Here is a 14,125-nt window from a genome sequence, read left to right as displayed (position 1 = left end):
GGTGCGATGAGTGATTGGGGGGAGGAGTGACTCCCGCCCAAGGGACCCCGGGGTCAGAGTAAAGTGAGTTAGCTGGGTTAGTCAAATTGAAAAATGGAGGTCGTTTTGCTGTTGGTGGAAATGTAGGCTCGAAACCCATTTGGAGGGGTGCAGGAGCCCTGTTGACGGGCTTGGGAGCGTGGCTGCGAAAGGTGAGTATCGCTGAGTGGGTACCCCGGGCACCAGGCTAGTCGGCCGTGGTAGGCCAAGGGCCCATGGGGGGCCGGGATAGCGTAGTGGGCACGGGTGCGCCTGCTTGGTGCGGGGGCCCGGGGCGCCATTAGCCGCGTGGGCAGTGTTGTGGGCAAGGGTGACCCTTGGAAAGGGACCTGGGAAGCCAGCCTGCCACGTGTGCGTTTCAGGGGAGGTGCCATGGGGGGCACTCCCCGGTGTTAGGGAGCTGGTAGGCTCGGAGGCAGTGTAGTGCCCGGGGGTGCCATAGCGGGAGATTCGGCAGAGGGTCGTGCCTGCCAAAGGGAGCCACGTGTCCCAGCCATGAGACCGTGTGAGGGCACGGAGAGAAAATTGGGGGGCGAGGCCCGAAATTGTGAGGACACCAACACAGGCGACGGGAATCTGGGTTGTTAGAACCAATAGTTTAAGCGAGAGGCGCTTGTTGAAAGCCCCGGGGTAGTTTAACGGTTAAATGGTTAGAGTAGATTCGGAAGTGTACCCCTCCGCACCATCCATCCCCTCGCTATCGTTGTGGGCTGCTGGACCCACTTTGGGTTAGATCGCTGAAGTCTGGGGAGGCCATCCTGGGGCTTCGTTGGGCCTCGACACAGGACGTTAGCTCTCCCTTATTCCCCTCCGGGAAGGGAACGTAGGGGTGGGGAGTAGGCTAGGTGACAGGATAGGTCAGCCGAACAAGGACAGTAAAGGGGGTCAGGGGACGATTTATAGTGGGGAAGTAAAAATAAATAAATAAATAAATGAATAAATAAATAAGTAAGTTGGGGCTAAATTGGGGTTTGACAAATTAAGGGAGTGGGTATGGACAGTGACAGGCAAAGGCGATAGGTTGGGAGGGAGACCGTAGGGTAGGTCCGAGCCCGCCTTCCAAGTGGCCAGCACCACCGCACTCCCTCCACCAACCTCCATGGAACGGCATAGGCAGGCCAACTTCATCTGCAGCTGCTGTGCTGCAAGGCCTGTGCCGGCCAGTTCATCTGCCGGCTGTGTTTGCCTGCAGCGGCCTTCTTCTGCGGGCTGTGTTTGCCTGCTGCCTTTGCCATGCCATGCCCACTGCCCACGTTCACCAGCCCCGTTCCATTTTTGCTTTGCCCCCCCCCCCCTGTTCATTTCCATGTGCGCCAGGATCCGCAAGGCAACAGTTTGCAAGCTGCGAGAACTGCCCTGTTCGCAGCTACAACACGGGCCTGCAGTGGCGGCCCGTGCACCATGTTTGTGTTCATCCATCCGTTCGTTGTGTTCATTGCGTGTGCCACTTGAGCTGGCACGGAGACTGCATTTGTGCAGCCCATGCACCGTTGTGGTTCACTGAGTTCAATTCAAACCATCCATCCATCCATTCGTTGTGTTCATTGCGTGTGCCACTTGAGCGGGCACGGAGACTACGTTTGTGCGGCCCATGCACCGTTGTGGTTCACTGCGTTCAGTTCAAAAGGGAAGGTCTTGGACTGCGTGTGAGCAGCCGGCCACGTTCCCTGTCACCTGCATTGTTTGAGCCAGAGACTGCATGCGGGCAGCCTGGCTCCCTGCTAACTGTTTTCTTTTTGCAGAGTTCAGTGATCCTGGGCCATCGTTTAGTGTAAAATTTGTAAGTTAAGGTTAACATGTACTGCAAATATGAGTGCGCCCCCGGCATGTTTGTCTTAGCGCCGGCCATTTTATTTTAGTCGTCCGTGTGAGTGAGTTTGTTTAGGTAGTTACTCAGCCCTTAGGTTATTTATTTTGGGGACACGAATACCATGAATGTCGCACTCAGGGATCCATAGGTAAAATGTACTAGGGGAAAACTACACATGCTGGCACACGAAAATTTGACGACTCGGGACGAGTCTGTAAAAAGGGGAGGGGGTAGTGTTGTGGTTGACCAAATTCGCAAACCACCATTCAGGTCCCTTAGGTGAGATATCTCGGTAAGTATATGTGTAGTTAGGCCCAAACCCGTTGTCTAGAGGGAATAAATGTCATTCATGAGGGCTGCGACTCTTCAGGATAGCCGTTTTTCTTTTACTATCTTTATTTTGGACCAACCGCCATTATTACCACCACCAACCACGTCTCAACAGCCATCACAACAACAACCACCAACCACAACGCCGCTTCACCACAACTGCCACGACCTTTACCGTCACAACTCGCCACCATCGCATCACCGTCATCTCGCGCCACTCGTGGGCACCGATGCTGGACTCGTGTAGAGCGCGCACCGAGCAGCGTGTTCAAAAGCATCGCGGACTTTCCGCAGAAAAACGGATCAAAAACGACTCACGCCCACTTTTGTTCCGTCCAATCGGTGAGCGAGGGGCGATTTGGCCCCGCCTCCAGGGCGTTGGAGGGCGGTCGCTATATGCAAATTCATGGATCAAAAAGCATTCACACCCACTTTTCCTCGGGCCAATGGGGAGCCAGCAAGAGAGGTGAAAGGTCGGAGGCAGAGGGTCAAAGATGAAGGAGCGAGGCCACGGGGGATATAAGGGGCCGCGTTCGTCAGTCGAGCAGTTCAGTTCGCAGGAGGAAGAGTTCGCAGTTGGAAGTGAAAAAGTGCAGTTGGGAGTTCGCGGAGTCGGAGTGAAGAGGACGGAGCTGTGGAGAGGCGGCGGCGGCGAAGGCGGACGAGGGGGTGCTCGCGTCGGATTCGGGGAACCGCGGAGAGAAAGGCCGGCGGCGCGACCGAGGTCGTGGTGGAGACGCTCGTCGCGGGACCCGAGATTCTTCTGAAATCCTCCTTTCCCCGAGCATCAGCAACCCCCTCCTGTTTCCCCCCACGCTGAGATAGTGCTACAAAAGGGGGCCCCCTTCCCACCCCTACCAGACACTGTCCGCGAGGCCCGCGGAGTTGAGGCACCACCGCCGCTCCACGTCTCATCATCAGACGGGTAGGCCCGACACGGTCTCGGCCCCAGGCCCGCCTACCCCCTCATCCTGGAGGGCGGTTCTCTTTTCTTTTGCTTTGGGAATATGTGTTGTTGGCGCCGTCTGTGAAGTAAAATTGTATAAGTGTTGCCGAGTGCCCGGTAGTCGGATAGATCTGCATTGTCGCATTTGCTTTTTGTCTTCTTCTTTTCCATGTGCTTTTGGTGGAATTGTATATGTGTGCTTTCCGTTCATCGCGAAATAAATGTGCTTATTGTTGAACTGTTTTCCCGCTTCGCTTCGTCATTTCTTTCATTGAATCCCCATCTTGCTTCACGTAAAGGGTTGGTCGTGGGCTAAGACGCCCGATAATTAATCGAACCGTCGAGGCCGACGAATAACACCGCTCGGTTATCCCGATAGTGCGGAACGGGTCGCTTAAGTGGCCCGTGTCCGAAGTCGACCTGCGGCGAGGTGCGATCGCCCGGTCTACCCTCCGTGTGGGTACTTAGGTAGGTCAAATTTGGCGAGCAACCCTATCCCACGCGGGGGCCGATTGGCTCGATCGTGGTGAGACCGAAAGGTCCACCCGTGACTGGTTCCCGGCGTTAGTCCGAGAGGGTCACGACTGGATTGTCCGTCCGGTGGGCGACGTGCCGCGATTCGAGTTGCGTGGCCATTCGCACGCCGGCGGGCGCGAATCCGCGACAATATATATATATATATATATATATATATATATATATATATATATATATATATATACATATATATATATATACATATATATATATACATATATATATATACATATACATATACATATACATATACATATACATATACATACACAGCCTGGTGTTGGCTTAGTGGTTAGGGTGGCGGCTTGGGATCCCAGGGTCCTGAGTTCAACCCCCGTTGGCTGCTGAATTAACACCAGGGGGTTGACTCAGCCTGTCATCCTTCCGAGGTCGGCGAAATGAGTGCCAGTGAACTGGTCCCGGTGTATGCCCCGGTTAGAATAGGTGTACCATATCCCTGTGTGTCGTAAGAGGCGACCAGGGTTGGCGTCAGGAAGGGCATCCAGCCATAAAACATTGCCTCAAGAAAAAGCCCTACCCCTGCACAGCAGGGAAAAATGGCTGTAAAAACGGTCTAATAAATAATATATATATATATATATATATATATATATATATATATATATATATATATATATATATATATATATATATATATATATATATATATACATACACAAGATGAGAGTTTTGTAATATAGAGATAGATGTGCGAGTAATCGTTCACACTGACGAGTACCTAATTTGAGGTGTACAGAGTCAGTAGAAGAAACACACAGGTGGCGAGAGAATACAGAAATCTGAAAGAAGTGGAAGAAGGAAAGTGTTATATATGGATGCAACAACTCTCCTTGTTTTACCCCGCTAGCCTGACCACTCAGTTTATTTCCGATTCCAGGGTGTCACCATCTCGGGCCAGAAGTACTCCAGTACGGCTCGGTTACAAAGCGTAATATTGCTTTACTAGGAATGTGCCAGGTGATGATCGCTATCACGACTGATGGTATGTGTATGTAGCAGGGATACAGTTTGTTGCGGTTATGTTGATTGCCATGGTTCAGACATCATTCCGCCATGCTCAGGTGAATAACAAATCTTGGTGTGTGTGTGTGTGTGTGTGTGTGTGTGTGTGTGTGTGTGTGTGTGTGTGTGTGTGTGTGTGTGTGTGTGTGTGTGTGTGTGTGTGTGTGTGTGTGTGTGTGTGTGTGTGTGTGTGTGTGTGTGTGTGTGTGTGTGTGTGTGTGTGGTACAGTAGCCATATCACATCATGCATGTATTGAGTAACACATCTGGAATGAGAGGTTTCTGAGATGGGTGATATAATTGATTGATTACTTGATGTTACGCGTACTGATTTACAATGTCCCAAACATCATTTGTGTAGGTTATGACTTCACGTAACAGGTGTCATTACATTGTGACTGTTTAATTTCAGGATTGGCTCTTCCATACATATCATTTAATGGATGTTTCTGGGTTTTTTTTTTATTTTGTAGGATGATTTACAGCCTGATGTGCCAGCCGGGTGATACCATTATCCTCTGCAGATGATTAAGCAGTTGTTGACACTGTATTGGTAACAGACTGATTTCATTATTCAGTGAACGTCCTTCATTCACCGAGATCACATGGCTTGAATGGTATTTTGCAAACTGTTACAACCTTTTGACAATTCACTCGAGAGTAACTAAATTACACGAACATTAATAAAGCACATTTACATGAAGATTAAGAAACTCACCGACCAGCATCTAGAGGTCGATGGTGTTACCAGGACCGGCAATCCCCTTGAAGTCTGAGGCAAAAATGCTTCACTACGAATGGTCTGAGACCACAAGGAAACCCTACAGAACTCTCCATCCAGGTGGTCGAGTCAGTCGGCTGAGGAGAATCGCCGGAGACCAAACGTATGTCCCAATCTCAATGAAAATCTTGACGACGAGCACTCGCACAAGATGGCTCCATTCTTCTCCAAACTCGTGCACCTGAAGTCCAGAGACATGCTCAACCACACCCCCTGTAACATGAATAATTACAACATCCTGCCCAAGGGGAAAACAACCTGTGTCATGTGCCCCCAAAATGATCAGCACTATTCACCTGGCCACATACTTCCCAGCCTTAAGCCTGCCATCCTCAGCATGCTTGATGCCTAATGACCTGGAATTACAGAACGTGGCAAGTTTGTGAGATTGCTGTTTCTGCCCACATTCTGTCAGTGTGACAGTCACAACCTGGTCGGTAGTCCAGTAGTCGCCTGTTCAACGGGTTGATTCTTCCACTCAATCTTACAAGTAATGCTTGTCATCATCAGAATCATTGCTTTGAGAAAGTGGTGTCTCAACAACTTCTGGATCATACTGATGGATCTTCCTTGAGACATGCATGGTTTGTCCATCCATTGGTTTCTCACAGATTTAAGTTCAGCACCTTATGTGTTGCTGAGGTTCCATCAGCTGGCTCTACCACATATGTCTCCTTTACGATCAATCACCTTTAAAACCTCTGGCTTAAAAGCATCTTGCATCTTGTGTCGCTCATGGCAATGGTTTCTAAGGTAAACATGCTACTCATCTAGAATGTCTGAACGACCAGTTTTCCACAAATATTGCATCATCCTCTTTTCACTATCCAGCTCAAGACTCTCCCCAGCCTTTTGGTAAGCCTGTCTCAACCGCTCCTGATGACATTCAACCCAGTTGTCCACACCATCATTTTCATTTCGGCCTAAAGCTCGGTCCAGTGGAAGATGAGCATCCCAGCCAAACATCAAGTAAAATGGGGCATACCCCGTTTCTGAGAACTTAACTTCTTCACGTGCAACTCCTTCTAAATTACCCAAAAGAAACCTGGTGGAATCACCAGATTCCATGTTGAGAATAATCCCTCTCACATCTTTGACCCAATCAGATACACTTTCATCTGTTTTACCAGAAAACTATCTTAATTTCTGACTGGAAGGTACTGTTACATTAATAATTGGAGATTGAGCTTGCTGTACTGTTAGTGGCGGAACCATGCTGTCTTTCTGCCGGTATCGAAGTGATGCCGGCATGGAAGCGATGCCGGCATGCAAGCGATGCCGGCATGCAAGCGATGCCGGCATGGAAGCGATGCCGGCATGCAAGCGATGCTGGCATGGAAGCGATGCCGGCATGGAAGCGATGCCGGCATGGAAGCGATGCCGGCATGCAAGCGATGCCGGGATAGTGTTCTATGGGAGTCATACTCGTACGGCGACAGCGATGGATCCCGGCCAGTGCCGATTACCCACACTGATCTTGCTTTAAAACAAATTCATTTCAGGCCAGTGGGCATGCAGTATATATGCGTTTAATTTTCAATTTTCGTGCAACAATGATGGGGGCAACTTAAGGCTTTAATGGGTTTGTAGGAAATGTGTCGCTGATTAAGAATATCCATGTCCCCACGCACAAGGGGTGCTCAGAAATAGATAACGAGCAGTTGATGAAAATGCATATTATAAACAAATGGTACATGAAGTGTATGATGGCTTCCTGGCTTTTTAATCAGATTGTTCAGTGAACATGTTATTATCTGTTGGGCTTCATAAATTTATAATGTGCATTTATAATATTAATAATAATACTAAGAGTATTAATGATAAGAATGTATTGTTATTATTATTATTAACATTTATACGCTTAATCTCATTTGAGCCATAAGCACCCACACAAACTGAAACAAACCACAAACTAAACCACACACAACAACAACACCGAGAGAACAAGAGGCAGGGAAATTGGGAAAAGTCCTGACTGGAACAGATGTTTTAGATTTCATGAAAACCCATTCACAAATGATACTCCAAATGTATGATCATGGGACTGTGAGGTTCTTGTTGTCAATTGATAACTTCAATGTTAAGGCAGCATTAAAGAACATTCGCAGACTGTTTGGCTGGGATCCATTGCTACCTCTTTCAATTGGTTAACTGCATCATCTGTTGAACTTTCTGCAGAAGTAGTGTCAGTGTCATCAACAAGTTCCTGGGCTAGGTCTTCTGCACAAAGTCCTTCACTGAAGATGATGTCACTCATACTTCTATTGGCGGGCGTGACAAACACAAGTTGTGGGAATGTTCTTTGCAGACGCGTCATTAAATTCCAGGTCCTATAAGGAGCATCTACATTTTCAACCTCTTTGATCGCGTGGATAATAATATGGTTTAATCTTGACAATGTCAAGATTTCTTTATTTTAATGTAATCTTTTTTTCACCGTTTCTTCACTGAATACAATGAAAGCATTCATGTAGCCACTCTGAATGGGTGTCAAAGGCTTATATGGCTTACTCAGGAACCTTGTGTAGATTCTGACAGTCACGATGGTACTGCAACTCACAGACTACCAAATCTTCACCCTGTATCTGCTGTAGAAGTACAATGTCTTCCTTTTGCTTTGCAGCCTCCAGGAGCTGCCCACCACAAATAAGCTCACATTTGACTAACCTTACAATTGACCTTTTACCAGTTATATTATTACGCTTGTACTTGTTTGAGTGGTAAATTATGCACTCCTCTGGAAACATGTGACGTTTTCTCCACTCTCGTTGGCTGTCCTTGCCATCTGAACGAAGCGCACGCTTTTGGCTTGGCCGTCCTCCGTGTAAGTCACTTGGTTGGTTATCCAGTATGTTCATGTCTGTTCCTGTATTTGCATTGATGAAATGATAGAAGATGCAAAGACAACCAAACAGAATGCAATTAGATTGCTTATTTATTTAAAATGTAACATTACAATATTAGATAATACATATTGTGTTGTAAAATTTGATCTCAAAATACCTCTTTTGCAGCCAGAATAGAGTCTAAATGCCTTTTATTAGACAGGTATTTTTGAAATTCAACATTTTCCATAAATTTCTGGAAAACTGGCTGAAATTAGATGAAATGGACTTTGTGTTGTGTAATATCTCCCAACAAATCTTTTCATTCTCTCGTTTGCTTACAATACAAGCCAGCATGCTAGAGGAGGGGCGGACATAAGTAATTTTTGCGCATTTGTGAGAGAGGGACCAGCGATGCCAGTTAAAACAACAGTATTTCCATGTTTGTTTACATCGGATTTCTTTGTAAGCAAGCGAATATTTCCTCACTTTTTCGGTCATCTCTACTGAGATGACCTAATAAAGCCGGACCAAATGTCCATCCATTAACAATTTTTCTTTCCGATCTTGATGAAACTTAGTATGTGGGTAGAGGTCGATGAGAGTTGCACAACGATATAACTTTTGTCCGGGTTCAAGGTCACGTAAGTTATAAAAATCGCCATTTTCAAAACCTATCTCATCTGCCATTCTACAAGATATTCGGCAACTGTTTATTGATTCTGATAGTAAAAAAATATTATCTTGTATCTAACCGGACAGATTTTTGAATTTCCTTCCCGTTTGATCATCACGTGATCTGGAAGATGGCCAAAAACGCCGATGCGATTCGCAAAGAAGGAAGGAAGGAAGGAGACATGAAATATAAATATAAAACACATTTTTAGCCTTTCATATTTATACATTTTCCGCCGAAGGTGCAAAAGTTTCAAAACCCGAAATGTAAACGTCGGCATTTATTTTCAAAATATAATTTCGTGCGCGCGCCAAAATGCCGAGTCATCTTTAACCAAACTGTGCAGTTCGAGCTGCACAGTAGAACTGCGCAGTAGTCTTCGGTCATAACTGAACATTGAGAACTTGTGGTATTATAGAGATGACCGTCACCTCCACACGGGGGTAATTTTTTTTTTCCGTGAAATTTATACTTACAATATCATAAATGTATATACAGCCTCACTATAGAGGCTACAAAGAGATATGAGGTGAATTTGAATGAGACACACATGGAAGGGAAGGCTGTTGTATGCACAGCTGCTTCGCTGATCCCCAGTTAACAGATTTGCAAAAGTTCCTGTAGTCTATATCCACCCCCTCCAATAATGGCTTTAAGTTTAATATCAAATCATTGACAGTTATAATTCCCTGAATAACCATGATTCCAAAATTACAGTAAAATTGTACTACTACAGCAAGTTGGACATGATACAAAGTCACTAACTTGGTCTTCCACCAAATCATCATCATCATCATGAATGATGCATCATTCACATATCCAATCTAACATTACATAAGTTAATTTTAAAGTCATTATCAATGCATGGTGGATGAGTTTACACATACCTTGTCCGTGAGAAGTTTGATTTCTTTGCAAATGACTTCTCTTTTCTTCTGATTTTACTGATGTCACAGAAGTGCTTGTAGCAATTGTAGTGGTAGCCATTGTTACTCGACGGCGAGGGCTGAGCCGCAATGCATGTAGCAATATCGTCAAAATCAGTACCAAGCTTTGTTGCAATCTCGGTAACTACATCACTCTCTTTGCAGTCGTAATTCACCCATTTGCTTGGGAAATCGACAAATCGTTTCCACGATTCATTATTGAACACGATGAAGTTACTCCTTGTTGTAGAATCTATGTGCATAACGCAAAATTTTGAAGAAAATGTACGATCCGCCGAAGAACTGCATTCCGTGGGCGCCGCCATCTTTGGTTCGCAGTGCAATGACACGGCGACCGTGATTAGATTATTCTGTGAAACTACGTCACCAATTTCACTGAGCGTCACCAATTTCACTGAGCGTCACCAATTTCACTGACCGTCAAATACGGTAACGCTGATTGGCCTATTTTATCACGTGAATCGACTGGTCAGCGAAATTTAATGTGACATTATTTACCGAAATTATTCGTTTTTTATGCTTTCCTGAGCAATTTTGAGGATTGGGGACACACATTTTCTGAATGCTGATAATATTTTTGGAATCAATGATCAAGAATAAAGTTGCCCCCAGTAATGTTGCACGAAACAGAGAGTTAGATATGGATGTATTGTGGTCTATTTTTAATACACGTTGAAGTTGGAAGTAAAATAACCCTTCTTATTATGGGGTGGGGAAAAAAGCATCATGTGGGAATAGTTTGAAAAATTATCGTGTGTCAATGATGTGTACGTGACATATGAATACGTATTGGATCATTGTGTATTTTTGGTACCTGCATAAAAAAGAATTTAATTTTTTGTTGTTGTTGTTGTTGTTGTTGTTGTTGTTATAATATCAATATACTGGTATATACCAGTGTGACCCCATCGGTACATCGATATCGGAAAAAATCAATACCCTTCTCGACATCCTTCACCATGTTCTCGACAAACGGACATGTGCACGTGTGGCGCCAACAGGAAGAACTCCACAACCCTGAGTGTGGTTCGAACAGTGAAGGGTTCTAGTGCTTCTGTGATGCGGGGTACATTGTCCTGGAATGGTTTTGGTGTAGTCATTCCCTTATAGAAGGCAAGGTCAATGCCAATCGCTACTTAATGGTACTGAGTAATCATCTTCACCCCATGTTGCAGCCTTTCTTTCCTGCCAGGAGGGTTCTCTTCTGGAATGACAATGTTCCCATCCACAGAGCACATGTGGTCACCCAATGGTATGATGAACGTGAATCTGTTATTATCCCGATATCATGGCATTCTCAGTCATTAGATCTGAACCCAATCGAGCAATGAAATATTCTGCAACAACGCCTGAGACTGCGTTTTCCACCTCCATCAAACAAGTGTGATTTGATTTTTTTTTGAGGATTGGCGTAGAAAAGATCGAGGTTTTGGATGCTGGAAGATGATAGGTGGTGGTAAATAACTGCTTTGAAGGACTGGAGGGAAGAATAGGATTCAACAGAGTGTGGGAGTTTATTCTAAAGGTGGGGGAAAAAAAGAGGAAAGAAAGAGTGAAGGTTAGCAGTGATTTGGGTAGTTTTACGAGAAGGGGGTTGTTGGTGGACATTGAGCGCCCTGCGGAAATATGGTGGGGACATAATGCAGACAAGAGCAGGGGGGGGCGAGACCGGAGAGGAAACGGCAGAAGACAGAAAGACCACCGACCACCCTGCAGTGAGAGAGTGAGAGGCCCAAAGACTCAGCCTCATCGCGGGACATGCCAATGATCCTAAATGCCTTGGTTTCCACAGCCTGAAGGCGAGAAAGGTGAGAGGCAGGAGCACCAGCCCAGAGGGGAGAGCAGTACTCCATCAGGCTGTGGACGAAAGCTTTGTAGGTGATCATTTGCTGAGGTTGACCGAGAAAGAACTTTGCACGAAGGAGGATTCCCAGCGGCTTTGGAGGCCAGGTTGGAAATGTGGCTTTCCCCAGGAAAGATCGTGGCAGATAGTAAGACCCAGAAGCTTGAATGAAAGGGCGACTTCCAGAGAATTGTTGAGAAAGTAGAAGGGGGGGGTCCACACGGTCCTTTCAGAGAGACACAGTGAGAGTGTGAGATTTGTCCGGATTGAAAGACATGTACCATGTGCTGGACTAGTTTGTGATTTTACCCAGATCTGAAGTGAGCGAAGAAGCTGCTGATTGCCAGTCTGAGGGATGACAGATGGTGCGGCAGAGGGTGGAGTCATTGGCAAAGAGATAAAGAGGATTTTCCAGAGAGTCGGAGAGATCATTGATGAAAACCAGAAAAGGAACAGGGCCCAGAACGCTACCTTGAGGAACTCCGGCCTGGACAGGAAGAGGGGATGAAAGAACTCCATTTATGGCCACACGTTGACTGCGACAGGAGAGGAAGTCTGTGATCCATGAGTGGAGATGGCCTTTGATACCACAGGAAAAGAATTTGGTGAGCAGGGCAGGGTGCCAGACCGTGTCAAAAGCAAGTGATATGTCTCGGGATATGGCTCTGATTTCACGTCTGGCATTGCGGACCTCCATCCATTGTTGGGAGAGCAGAAGCAGCATATCCAGGGTAGAGTGACCTGGTCTGAAACCAAAGCTTTCATGTGGAAGAATGGTGTTGAATCCCTCCTGCAGAAGTCCAAATGCTTGTGCACTCTATGCTATCGTGCATACATGCCGTTCTGGCTGCACATCGTGGCCAATGTCATATTGAATGACTTTACATTGGTGTTTCCATTTTTTGTCCACTTCCTGGGTATTGTGTGTGTGTGTGTGTGTGTGTGTGTGTGTGTGTGTGTGTGTGTGTGTGTGTGTGTGTGTGTGTGTGTGTGTGTGTGTGTGTCCCATAACTATAAAACCTAGCAGCCTGAAACTTTGCATGCATATTAAGAAAACTCCAAGAAAATGTGACTGAAAATTGGATGTTTGGGTTAATTAAAATAACTCTTTTGAAGATAATTAACGGTCTTATTTAATCATATCCTTTACCAGGCACATCCTCAGTCACCGCTCTCTATGGGGTCTTAAGGTTTATCCTCGGTATCCTCACTGGAATCTGAAGACACCATGTATGTTTTTTGGCCTGCTAAACCATGCCTTGATTTTGTACAGGCCAGAACGATTTCTTAACGATAAAGTTTGTTTTTCACTTTCCTAACTCATATTATCGAATGCCTGATCATCGTCGCTATGAATCGCTGTACACGTCGTTTTTTTCAGTACTATAATTTTCAAACTAGAAGCTTGGAGCGATTACATTATATGATACGATTGTCCACGGTCTACTTTCACAGAATAATTAAAGTGCATCATCGAGATATTATTTCGGTCTTGAGGATCGGTTATCCTCCGGATTATCATCTGGAGGAGCGGCTGAAGGAGACGGGGCTTTATTCACGAGAAAGAAGGCAGTTACAAGGAGATATGATAGAGATGTTTAAGATAATGAAAGGTAGAGATAAAATAAGTGGGGATGAATTATTCAGCAGAGTTGGCAATGAGAGAACCAGGGACCACAGCCTGAGAGTAAAGAAGAGGACTTTCACTCAGAGAGTAGTTAATGCATGGAATGGTCTCCTTGGAAAGGTAGTGGCAGCAGAAACAGTAGATAAGTTTAAATTAGAATGAGATAGGGACCTGGAAGTTATGGAGATGGAGGGGTATGGGGATGTTGATAAGACTTTTAGGTTTGAGCATTGATGAGTGATTGTGTGCGGAGTGCTCTTGGTGGGGGGTTAAGGGGGGTTGTGTGGTTGATGTGTGTTTTTAATCTAGCCAATGCCCCCTCCCCTGAGGGGAAGAAAAAAAAATACAAAAACTACAAAAGTTAAAAAAAATTGAAAAAAAACAAACAAACAAACCAATTTTTTTTTTCTCCATTTTCTTCCTTGGGTCTTGTGTAGATGGGTTGGTGTGGTGTTCACGCAGGCATGATGGGCTGAATGGCCTCCACCTGTGTTGGATTTCCTTGTCATTAAATAAGTGTCAATCTGGAGTGAAATCTGATAATTTAAAGAAATAACGAGTCTAATAACTAAGCCAATGTAGCTATTTACTTTAATCAAGCAAGTCTATGTTCCCTCCTTCTCTCCATAGATAAACCAGAAAATGTGAAATTTCCAAAGCATTAAACTAAAGCTTTCTTCTACTGTTTGGAGAATTGTATTGAGTGAACAAAAATTTTTGGAATGTGCCAAAATTAACCAG

General features: G+C 45.4%; 1 protein-coding gene and 1 pseudogene across 2 annotated transcripts in view; one reads left to right on the top strand and one right to left on the bottom strand.

The window, feature by feature from the left end:
* The window catches only part of LOC147010447 (uncharacterized), a 188,325-nt pseudogene extending 178,106 nt beyond the window's left edge, over positions 1-10,219 (bottom strand).
* The window catches only part of LOC147010446 (uncharacterized), an 82,182-nt gene that overhangs the window by 19,258 nt on the left and 48,799 nt on the right, over positions 1-14,125 (top strand). The gene's annotated exons all lie outside the window — the stretch shown is intronic.

The sequence above is a fragment of the Eptatretus burgeri genome, chromosome 16, assembly GCF_056783735.1.
Source record: "Eptatretus burgeri isolate ZD-2024b chromosome 16, Ebu_testis_v1, whole genome shotgun sequence".
Lineage (NCBI taxonomy): Eukaryota > Metazoa > Chordata > Myxini > Myxiniformes > Myxinidae > Eptatretus > Eptatretus burgeri.
The sequence above is the reverse complement of the archived record's forward strand: the minus strand, read 5'-3'. Positions and strand labels throughout refer to the sequence as shown.